This window comes from Quercus lobata, chromosome 4 (genome assembly GCF_001633185.2).
Source record: "Quercus lobata isolate SW786 chromosome 4, ValleyOak3.0 Primary Assembly, whole genome shotgun sequence".
Taxonomy (NCBI): Eukaryota; Viridiplantae; Streptophyta; class Magnoliopsida; order Fagales; family Fagaceae; genus Quercus; species Quercus lobata.
Window position 1 is genome coordinate 6,783,362 of NC_044907.1, and position 12,462 is coordinate 6,795,823.

General features: G+C 33.2%; 1 long non-coding RNA gene and 1 pseudogene across 1 annotated transcript; both read right to left on the bottom strand.

The window, feature by feature from the left end:
* Window positions 1-3,511: 3,511 nt before the first annotated feature.
* On the bottom strand, window positions 3,512-5,599 carry LOC115983513. Its single transcript, XR_004090085.1, has 3 exons — window positions 5,547-5,599; window positions 4,735-4,794; window positions 3,512-3,626 (listed from the first exon to the last, which is right to left on the bottom strand). It is a non-coding gene; the product is annotated as an uncharacterized LOC115983513 (long non-coding RNA).
* Window positions 5,600-8,454: 2,855 nt separating this feature from the next.
* On the bottom strand, window positions 8,455-9,364 carry LOC115984479 (annotated as a pseudogene).
* Window positions 9,365-12,462: the final 3,098 nt, after the last annotated feature.

Here is a 12,462-nt window from a genome sequence, read left to right on the forward strand (position 1 = left end):
TTATGCCGTTTGAAGTCCTATTTAGACCACTTTATTTATTTTTTATTTTTTAACTTTTTAATTCACGCTAGTACTCAATTCGCATTTCTTTCTATTTTTTATTCTATTTCCTTATTTCCTTCCCCTTCCCTTGTGCGTGGTTTTTCTTCCTTCTCTTATCTCTCTCTCTCTCTCTCTTTCTCATTGGCATCCGAAAAGATGCCCAAGTCAACCTTGGCCAGATCTCCATCTACTAGTGTTTTGTTCTGTAGCTTCCAAAATTGTCGGAATAATAGAATTTGAATTTTTCTTTTGAGCTAGTGGATATTATTTGAAATGGATTTTTGGTAAAATTGATTTTAAGTAGTTTTAGTTCATTGTGTCTATGCGTACTCACTTTTGTCCTTCTTGCATGTATGAAAGAGTTCTTTCCTTCCCCGTAACAGTTTTGATCGAGAAAAGTTTCTGTTAACAGAAACCTTTCAACGTTGAATAATGTGGTTTTTATGACTTCTGGTTAATTTTTGAGATAGAGAAAGGTTGCTAAGTCGTTCATGTGGTTGACTCTCAAGCCAAATGGGGTGCTATTATCTTGGAGATTTTGTTGGATATGGTTTCTTTATCGTGTCAGCATATATAAAAGGCATGGGTTTTAGACTTTGATGATCCGTTTGGTTGGGAGAGTGGAAAAGTAAGAGGATAGAAAATGGTAGGAGGATAGAAAATATTTTATTTTCTCTTATTTTTGTTTGGTTGGGAGTGAAAAAGTAGAATGATAGAAAAAATGAGTTTGAATAAATTTACTTATAAACCCTTGTTAAAGAATGATGCTCAATTAAAACAAAAAAGTGACAAATAACCACAAAAAAAAGAGCAATCACCCAAATTTATTAAAAAAATAAAAATCATGTCCCAAAATAAAAATCAAGTATTTAAAAAAAAAAAAAAAACAACTATCAGCCCTAGAAAATCAAAAAAAAAAAAAAGAATAGAAAAAAAAAAGGGAAGAGGCAAGTTACTGCCCAAAAAACAAAAACAAAAAAAAAAAAAACAAAAACAAAAAAAAAAAAAGGAAAAGAAAAGGGAACAACCACTCCCAGGCCTAGAAAATCAAAAGAATAAAAAAAGAATTAAAAAAAAAAGGGAGAGAAGAGGCAACGTTGCCCAGAAAAAAGAAAAAAGGAAAAAAAAAGAAAGGCAACGTTACTGCCAACTGCCAAGAGAGAAGAAAATAAATAAATAAAGGCATATGCACATGAGCATTTTTGTCAATCATGAAAAAATTAATTCCCACTCAGTTTTCTCTCCATTTTGGAGAAAACAATTTGACGGGCTTAGGGAGAAAACATATGGACCTCATCATTTATTTTCCTTCCTTTCCAATCAAATACATTCTAAAAAAGTTTTCCTCCTTATTTTTTCTCCAAAATTTTCCATTTATTTATTTCACCTCCAAACAAACACACCCTGAGTGATGTGGCAACTATATTGCAATCATGTTTTTGACTTTGTTTGGCCTTTATATGCATGTGAAATCAATACAAAAGGACCATAGAAAGACAAATACAAAAAGACTATATATTGCAACAATGTTTTTGACTTTGTTTGGACATGCATGTCCCTCTCCTGGTCAGCGGGTGTGTGTGTCCTAGATGCCAACTTGTCATTTAACATGTAATTAAGCAACGGAAGAACGATATTGAAAACAAATACAAAATTATGGTATAAAAAAAAATTCCAAGGACCAAAATAAAACTTATCTCAAATTTTTGAGATAATTTGATGGGGGAGGTGGGTTCCAAGTTCCAACTACAAGCATAAAAAAAAAAAAAAAAAAAAACCCATAATTGTCACTACAAAAAAAGAGGGCTATAGCTGCATTTGCAAAAAACGCAGCTATAGGCTATAGCTGCGTTTTTATAGCTGCGTTTCCAAACACAGCCTATGCAGCGAGGCTATAGGCCCCTGCGGGGACCTAGAGCTGCGTTTCTAAAAACGCAGCCCAAACCGGGTCTATAGCTGCGTTTTCTACACCCTATGGCTGCGTTTTTACACAACCCATAAGCTGAGACCTATAGCTGCGTTTTCATAAAAAACGCGGCTATAGACCTGCTTTGGGCTGCGTTTTAGAAACACGGCTACAGCCTTCCATAGATTTTTGCCTATAGCTGCGTTTTTTTGTAGAAAACGCAGCTATAGTTTTTTTTTCCAGCCCAATCCCAATATTGCCTAATCACAATATTTTCATTGCCATTTTTTGCTCCTCAGTATCATCTTCCTTTGCAAACATAACTCATTTTATAAACAATGAGTCACAAACATTATTGTCCTCATTTTGAATTTAACTCGAGTTAGAGTTAGGAGTGTGGTGTGTGTCTGTGTGTATGGTGCTCTAGGTAGGTAACCACGGCTGAAGTTGTTTTTGTCATTTCCACTTTAACAAAATCTCTCCTATGTTTTTTCTTAAGTTAATTGGAAGTTTGGTGATCCCTATTATGATCAGACCCAATAACAATAATTTATACACTATAACATTAAATAAAATGCATCACATACTAACCAGACCATACTCATTAAAACCCATCAACCATCACATACTCAAACTTCAATAATAATAACAAAAAATCCTATAAAAAAATAATAATAACAAAAAAAAAATATTAAACCAATCAAGATTGAATTATTGAAGACACAATTTTACCAAGATTGTTGACAGTCAGACAAGGTAGGACTAAGGATTTACCAAGATACTATCTGTGAAAAGCAAAAATATTCAGTTTCAAAAAGGGAGGCACTAACTTTATCATCTAAAAAGGCTTTAAAAATAAAGGTGTGAATTTCACTTTATCATCTCCTATTGTATTTCAAGTTATCAAGACATAAGAGCTATTAGAGAAGGGAACAGTGTCAATTCATCATCAATCAGATATAATTCCTACAAATCAACACCTAGGTTTGCTTAAAATCAGCACCAAGCCCTATAGAAACCTAGGAATCAACACCTAGGATTGGTTGGAGTCAACACAAAGCCATTGGAAAAAGTTTCATTATCAACAGATTTATCAAAAAATATTTTCATTATCAATAGGGGCCATCCCTATCTTTAAGCATATTTCTTCATTTTAAATCCTATTTTTCCTTGTACTTTCACTTATCCTTCTTAATATTCTCATTTCAACTAGACATTTCCAAAAGAATATATCTTTAAAAATTAGAGAAACAATTGTTACAACTATTAGTAACAAATTCATAAATAATGGTTAAACAGGTGAACTACCACAAAGAAATGGCTGGACTAGATAGATTCCTTCAACCAATTGTAGTTGGACTAGAGAAACCAGGAGGGAATAGGCATGGGCACTGATACTTTATAATGCAGACCAAGAAAAAGAATTTAGCATTTAAAAAAGAATAATGTACCCCTGACATTTTACTTTTCAGAATAATAATTTAAATCAATAGAGTTGTAATATACCTCAGGCATTTTGACGTTTAAATCTTTAGAAAGCTAATCAATAGCATCCAGATCGAAGTGTTTGCATCCACATCAAACACTCCCTCAGTTCCACCATATTCATTAAGGACAACAGCCATGTGAACTTTCCTGATTTGGAACTCTCTAAGAAGATTCCAGACTGACATCGAATCTGCAAAACCAATAAATATGATATAATACACTAAAACTTTATAGCTTAGACACACACACACACATCAAAATAATGTTGACAGTTTGTTAAAATTGTGGTGCACACCAATAAATACTAATAACTGAATTAAACTAACTGAAATGAAGAGTCACACAATTGTCAACTAAACAGAATATTAATGCAAAATTTTGACCCATGGAACAGGACAGTCAAAAGTTTGATCAACAAATCAGACAATTCATGCAAAATGTAAAAGAATGGAAATTCAAGTGATGTAGCAACTATTTGGTTGATTTTTAAGATGCTTTCATTATAGGGTGTGCAATCCTTGGCTGTTGAGTACAAGTTCTAGCCAATGCTAAAGGGTTCCCCACCCCCAAAAAATAAAATAAAAATTGAGGCTTATTTGAGTCAATTAACTTTTGGATAAGTTGGCATCTATAGCATAAAATTCCAAAGAGGTGGCACCGCCCTATTGCACCAAAAGATCTGAAAGAAGTAGGGAAACACCTTAAAGTATTTGAGTAAGATAAATAAAACATCTTTCTTTTCAGGTTTGTGTTGGTTAAACTTTGGGGGAAAGTTACATGTTCTACCTAATTCACCAAAAAAATAAAAGTAAAAAAGACTAGTGGATTTTTTTATTGATCTTGAGTTTATTGATAATTTTTGAAGACCCCAACTATGTATAAAAATCAGTTGTTTGCCTTAAGCGTAACTAATTTAAGAATGCAATAAAAACAATCATCAAGAGTGGATGCCATATATTAAAACTATCTCTTTAAAAAAAAAAAATCAACAAATCCATGCCTCATTGCTCAACCACCTTGACTCTAGTCAAAGCACTTGATAAGCTTGGTGACAACATTATCCCACACAATGCATTGCCATAGCATGTTGTTTATCTTTATACTTAAACAGAATTTTGAGGTGCTCTAATATTTTTTGTAGTGTTTTGATGGTCTTCTATTGAGATTTGCTTATGCTATTGTTTTATTGACCAAGAATATCATGTCATATAAGGCTGCTATCCACCTTTATTCAGTTTTTTTTCACTATACTGAGCATATGATTCTCACCCCAAGTTGACATAAAAATTAGAGCTTACCAGGCACAAAGTATGCAGGTTTGTGAGCCATATCTCCAACAGTAGTACATATAGACCATGCTGTAACACACAAACACGATATCGAAGAAAGAATTTGAGACACTCTAATAAGGAATTGATGATGCACCTAAAATAATACATATAAAACTTGGTTATCATACTTCTCTTATTAGTACAAATGAAAGCCATTCATAATACGCTTAAGAAAAAGATGGCAGAGTGGACCTAAGAACATATGCAGCGAGAGCAAAACAACAATAGTTTGACAATAGATAGGGCTCTACTTGTGTGAGGTTTGAAAAAATTGGTAAGCAAATAGTGTTATGATGTTATCTGACTCCAAACTTTGAACATTAAAAATCATCATTTGGATAAAAAGTACTTGTCATTACATCAAAATCCAATCCTATTTGTTTCTTATCACACAAAAACCATAAATTAAAATCAACGAAATTATATAGAATCTAAAGCATATTACATAAACAATTTGATACTTTAGCCTCTTATTCTGACATTTAAACAAGCACCCTCTACATAAATTCATACACCAAACTAAACAACGGGCAAATACTTAACACAATCCAAACCATATAGCTCATTTGAAAATAATGAGGATATCACCCTAATGTACACACTATATGATAAATTTAAATCCTCAACTAAATCATTGTAAAGATCCATTTTTTTAATACAAATCTTGAATAACAAAAACCAAGTTCGATACTTGAAAACACATACATGTCTTTATAGCTGAGATAAACAGATCATATTGTATAAAAATCCAAACTTTTTATTATTTTGTAGAACCAAACCTTGTAAAAGGCACCAAAGCCCTCCTCCTTAAGCATGTTCCTCGCTACCGAGCTTGCTGATCCCTGACCCAATTGAATCCTCACCTATACCAATCCAAAAATGAGAAACAATAATAAACCCAACATAAATTAGTACCCATTAAACCATACTACACAATTTAGCAAATCAAAAAAATACCTTTAAATCACACAAATCTAAATCCCATCGGAGAAAACAAATATGCAGCACAAAAAGATCAAATTTTTTCTGAAGGGTGTCAATGAAAACAGAGAAACAGAAACATGGGTATTGAGAGAGAGGATCTATGAGAGAGAAAGAGAGAGAGAGAGAGCTTACCGATTGACGAGGGAGGCTAAAAGGCATGAGGTTTGTGGGTTGGTTGAGTGCACGGCGGCGAGAGGTTGTGCGGGCACGGCGGCCAGATTAGGGATCGGGGAGCTAGGTTGAGAGAGCTGAGAGTGATTTTTCAAAGGTTTCGGGTCAATTGTGTTGAGATTTAGGGGTTTTTTTTTAATTTTATAGCAATCCTAGAGCTGCGTTTGATTAAACGCAGCTTAAACATATCTGGAGCTGCGTTTAATCAAACGCAGTTCCAGACAGCTCTTTAGGAAATATTAAAAAAAAAAAAAAAAAAATTCCTGGATGGGTCTAGAGCTGCGTTTTTTTAGTAAACGCAGCTATACGTCCAATGGTGGAGTTGCGTTTTTGTAAAACGCAGCTCAAACAGTATCCTGAAGCTGCGTTTTTGAAAAACGCAGCTCAAACAGTATACTGAAGCTGCGTTTTTAAAAAACGCAGCTCCAAAACGCAGCTCCAAAGCGCGTTTTTTGTAGTGTGTGGGTAGGGGATTCAAATCCTAATATCTCCATTTTCAATATTAGAAAGTTTTAATTAAGTTACAAGACTCTTAGTTCCAACTACAAATATAAAACATCACAAAATATTATAATAACCATTAAGCTATCACTTGAGTACCTTAAATTTAGTAGGTGCGCTTTGCATGTTAGTATAGATTTGTTATTTTCTATCAATAAGTTTATATATATATAACAAATTTTACAGTTATTGAGATGACATGTTGTGATTGATGTACAATAAAAATGATATCAATAGTGGTCCTATGTGGTGGTAATTGCATTAATCACTAATCACAATATATCATCTTTGATGTTGAGAAAAGAATTATGAAATTTATTATGTTTGTAAGATTGTTGTTTTCTATTAGTAAAAAGGGGTTAATAGAAAACTAATAAATACACACATAATGCTTTATTATGGAGGACTCCATCCCAAATCATAGGTCCTATTTAGAAAATCAAACTTAATTTTAAATGGAGCATTATTATTATTATTATTATTATTATTATTATTATTATTATTATTATATAGTTGGGGTATTGGTGTCAAATAGTTAAGTTATAAGGCTCTTGGTTATTTGAACGGCATTTATTGCACTATTCTTTACATAAAAATGTTAAAGTTCTAAAAACTATCCTTATTTAGAATCTAGTGAAAGATGGATATTAACTTTTTAAATAAAATAAAGGATAACTTAGGAAATAGATTTATTGACTTTTTCAAAGAGGACTATATTTTGATACATCTTGAAATGGAATAAAGCACTAACAATTTGGGATAGAGGGAGTATGATGTTTATATATATACACACACAATTACAATAAACTTGTGTGATAATTAATAAATGTATTTTTACTTTTGAAAAATGTTCATTTCAGCTCATCATTGAATGAGAAAGAGGTCCGCTCCTCTACAGAATTCCATGAGCCTCTTAACTTTCTCATCTTGGTCTTACTTGGTGTCCTTGGAGTAAGGTTTCGAGGATTTGGCATCTCTCCACTCGTAGAACATGATGTAATCATGCTGTTCTTTATCGTGGCAATAGTTATCTATGGCATTGCATTTTTGGGGATGAAACTAGGACCTCAAAACGCAGACTACCTCTACAAGTTCAAGTTTGTTTGCGTCATTTGTGCAATTCTTGCATGTGAGCTGCTTGCATCAATCCTTGTCGATCTTCTTCGGGTTCTCATTATTAATTTATGTGGAATCATAGTAGAGCTCATTCGTCGCAAGTACAAACAAATTTGTGAGCACCTATGTCACGCAACTAATGTGGTACTTAACACATCAAATAATTTGTTCAACAAGACATGTCTATGTCAATCAATTTGTCACATACTAGGTTGGATCCAATACACATCCAAAGCATTCAACAAATTTACTTTGTTTGGCGGCACAAAGAAACAAGATCAAGGTGATGGTGGTCAAGTTGCAGATATGGTCTAATTGGCCCATTTGTTTGGAATAGCAATGTAAATTCCCTATCAATGATGTTTAACTACCTTGTAATTAAGTGAATATCTCAGTGTATATTAGGAGGTTCAAGTGCACTTAGGCTTACTGTACTATCCTTGTATTGTACTGTACTGTACATGTATATAACTATGTATGCCCTCTATGTACCATATTCTGCATTCTAAACATATATAGAATACCATTTCTGTTTTTATGTGTAGAATGAGTTGATAAAATAGACAAGAAAGATATGTTTTGAATGATGTGTCTACTTATATTTGGATGGGAGGACGTTGGCATTAAGCTTATAATAGTGCTCATAAACACTCCCAATAAGCATCTCTCTCTCCCTCTCCATGTTCTTCATGAATCTAGGGTTCCATTAAGCATGAAAACTCTAGGAGTTGGTCATTGATCGGTAGAATACTCTTGTAACTTGTGTTTCCTATGTACTGACAAGTCCTCGAAGTTTGTAGAGGTCATGGTGGCTACGTACTGGAATGCATTGAAAGACGATGTGATACATCATTCTTCTATTGCTTAGATCTCAATATGTATGAAGTTTGAGTAAGTCATTGGAAGTTCTGTAATTTAAACAATAGACTTAATAGCTGAACTATAGTTTTGGTCATAAAACCTAGACCAAACCATAACACCTCCATATTTTGCAGAACCTTTAATAGAAGGTAACACTTCATTATTAAGCACATCGGGTGGGATGTAGCCACTATTAGCTGCATCTTGAGGCGCAGGCAAACACAAAAATATTTGGCTAGCTTGAATATTGGTCCATTCATTCCAATAATTCTTAAGGTTGTCTGTATTAGTACCACTGTATTGACATGGAGCAATATTGTTATAAAATTGGACCCAAGCATAGTCAAAAAAAAGCCAGTGTTAAGGGCAGTTCCTAGCCAAGCGTCAGGGAAAGGACATTGTGGAATTGCTGTTAATTAGGACATTGTGAATATTGGTCCATTCATTCCAATAATTCTTAAGGTTATCTGTATTAGTACCACTGTATTGACATGGAGCAATATTGTTATAAAATTGGACCCAAGCATAGTCAAAAAAAGTCAGTGTTAAGGGCAGTTCCTAGCCAAGCGTCAGGGAAAGGACATTGTGGAGTTGCTGTTAATTAGGACATTGTGAATATTGGTCCATTCATTCCAATAATTCTTAAGGTTATCTGTATTAGTACCACTGTATTGACATGGAGCAATATTGTTATAAAATTGGACCCAAACATAGTCAAAAAAAGTCAGTGTTAAGGGCAGTTCCTAGCCAAGCGTCAGGGAAAGGACATTGTGGAGTTGCTGTTAATTAGGTAGACCTTCTTTTGTTGGATAAATCCTGATAAGGCCCTTGCAAACTCGTCCCAATGTTCAGTTGTGCCTCCTTCAATATCAAAGTCAATGCCATCTAGATCAGCATCACCTAATGGACGTGAGTCTGATTGGCCCTCAAGAAAACTGTTCCACAAGTACCTTGCAACATTACAGCAAAGTAGTATTGGAGAGAATTATTCTTATCTTTTTTTTTTCTTTTTTCTTTTGGAATTCATTCTCTTTGCATTCAATAATTGATAAGAATCCATAAAACACTAGCATCATATATCAGAGAAACAATAATAGGATGATCACTTATTAATTTAAATGGAACATATCCATTTTCATTTATATTGTTGAAATTTTGTATCAATTTAAGATATTTACCAGCTTTTAATATGTGTTTTTTCTTATTTTTCTTTAAAAAGGGAGTAAAAGTTTTATATTGTTTTTCCCTTTTAATAGTCTTCACACACTACAAACAAAATAAATAACACCAACTATTATTGGAATCAAATGTGAAACATAAGAAGAGTTTTAGAAAAAAATTTTTTTTTTTTTTTTTTTTCCCCTTACAGAAAAGTAAGTTGGAAATCCAAATTTCTCATTACTCAAAGGTGAGTAGGTAAAAAAGAAAAACAAAACTAAGGTGAGAAACAAATAGGGACTTTGATTCTTTTTTTTTTATAATTATTTTATTATGGAAGGTTAAATGCTCTACGGAAGCCTTTAGAGAGCTTCTCTATTGCTAAAGAGTCCTCTGAAATACTCCCAAATTTACAGAAATTAAGTTTAGGCCAACAATTAACAACACTCCTTATTGAATTTCTTAGATTAAAACACATTTGAATAATCAGCAAACACTATTGCAAGATATTGTATATTTCTTTTAAGGTGAACGTTAGTTTGTTCTAACCATAGTCAAAACGACATCCTCAACATTACAAAATGATGTTCATTATCTACCAACTTTGTTGCTCCATATCTTTTGAGTTACATGAAGTGTTTATCCTCCTTTATTAATTGAAGCTCACCGTCTTCTTCAAGAACCATGGATTTCGAAATTTGGATTATAAATTAAGTGCAAAATGGATGTACTTTGGATGGGTTAATTTCGTTGGACTTTTAGACAAAAAATCCACAACTCGACCCTAGCTAATTGGGTTTTACTGGTACCAACTACCAACCCACTGCCAACCAAACCAATTCTCAGAGTCAACCCTTTTTAGATGTTGAGTGAGTTAATTAGTCCTTACATTTTATACAAACAGAGATTATGAGTGTCAAGAGTTTTATAACTTAACTATTTGATACTTTCTTATCTATTCAAGACATCTATTATTCAAATCCTACTATTTCGCTGTAACTATTGAATAATCAAAGCAAAGAGCTGTGAAGATCATATATTTCCTTGTATAAAACGAATGGTGACCCTTGCGTCAGGTTGACATGACGTTGGCCAGCCGATCGAACCGGATTTTGCAAGAAAAAAGACAAATGTTTAATGTTATATTATGCTTCAAGACGTTATGGAGATAATAGATTTCCTTACAGTTGTATTTGCATATATATAAAATAGTTATTGTTATGGATAATATTACAAATTTGGTATTGATAATAACCATTTGGTATTTTCTACAGTATAATAATAATTATAATGTACCAAATGTTGAATTATATATACTGTGAGTTACTGACGTATGGGGTATTGAGATTAAGCAAAACGGCAAACATGGAGTTGAAAGGAGAAGGAGAAAGAAGTTCCGGTTACTTGGTTGGGAGACGCCGATCGGTACTTTTACGAGGAGTTCGTAAGAAAAAGAAAACTAAGATATCAAAACGCCATGCTAGAAGGTATGTCTTTTTACCTTTCTTCATTTTCTGGTTAAAGAAAAACACTAGCTACTTCGTAGTTACTAGTTGGCTCAAGTTTCCAACTACGCTAGCTAGGTAATGATATGAAACTGAATTATCATAAAAAGTTGTAGTTATGAAAAATGTAGTAACTTGTCAGAGAGAGTTTTATGAAAAATGTATTGAAAGTATTATGTGAAGTGTTTTAGGGAAATGGGATTGGGAAAAGTTGGACATGAAAGCGAAAGTCCATGTTCGACTGTTCATACTTGCACGTTAGTAGTGCTATTCATTTTTTTTTTTTTTTTTAGAAGGGATTTTATAAATAACACCTTGATTTCTAATGTAAGTCTTTTATTTTTTTTTTTTAACAACTAATTCTTTTGGAAAATACTATATATGCAAATCAATTTAGTCTCTGAATTTCATCATGAGGTTTGTTTTGTAAAGTAATTTCAATAAGGGTCCGTTTGGATAAAACTTATTTTGCTGAAATTGAAAACTGAAAACTGAAAACACTTTAGCAAAATAATTTTTAAATGTGTGAATAGTACCGTGAGACTCATTTTTAATGAAAAAGTTGCTGAAAAGTGAGATTTATAGATCTTGTGAACAGTGTATGAGACCCACTGATGTGCTGAAAAGGGTTAAAAAGTCAAATAGTACGGCTACTGAACAGTAGCTGTTTGTCTGCTGCAATGCATGCCAAAAAAAAAAAAAAAAAAAAAAAAGGAAAACGCAAGCCTTAAAACGCCAAACGCCAAACGTGTATCCAAACCCACACTAAGTAGCACTAACAACACCCATTGCATGATCTTTTTCTTTTTTTTCTTTTTTTGCTTATGAAAATTCTTCACTAGCTATTAATTAGTGCAATTCGAAATAGAATTTACAGGCAACCATATATGTTGTCTATTTCTTTCTTGGCATTAGTGACATGTTATGGTCTTTGTGCTCCAAGTGTTAGTCATGTCACCATCGCACACCCTTGGCGTGGTGGTCACTCCACAAGTATAAATGCTTATAAGGTGTGAAGGGTAAGGGTTGGGGTTCAAGTCTCCAAGAGGGAACTTCACACACATATATACTTAGATTATGTTAGAGTAGAAATTCTATCTTGAATAAAAAAAATAAAATAAAAAAAAAAGTGTTAGTCATGTCGGTTATAAGAAGACGAAAGGCAAAATGTATTTAAACCAAAACAAAGAAGCAAAACCAAAAAAAAAAATGATGAAATTAAGGCAAGTAATGACAAACTCATATACAGATTCGGACATCAACCCTAGTAATTCGCCACACCGGTGACACCCCTTGTCACCCTCCAACCATGGTGTAGCCTGATGGCTCAATTAAAGTCGACTCTATGATATAGGCAAATAAAACGGTTGCGTAAGACCCTCAAGTAGAAAAAGACCCA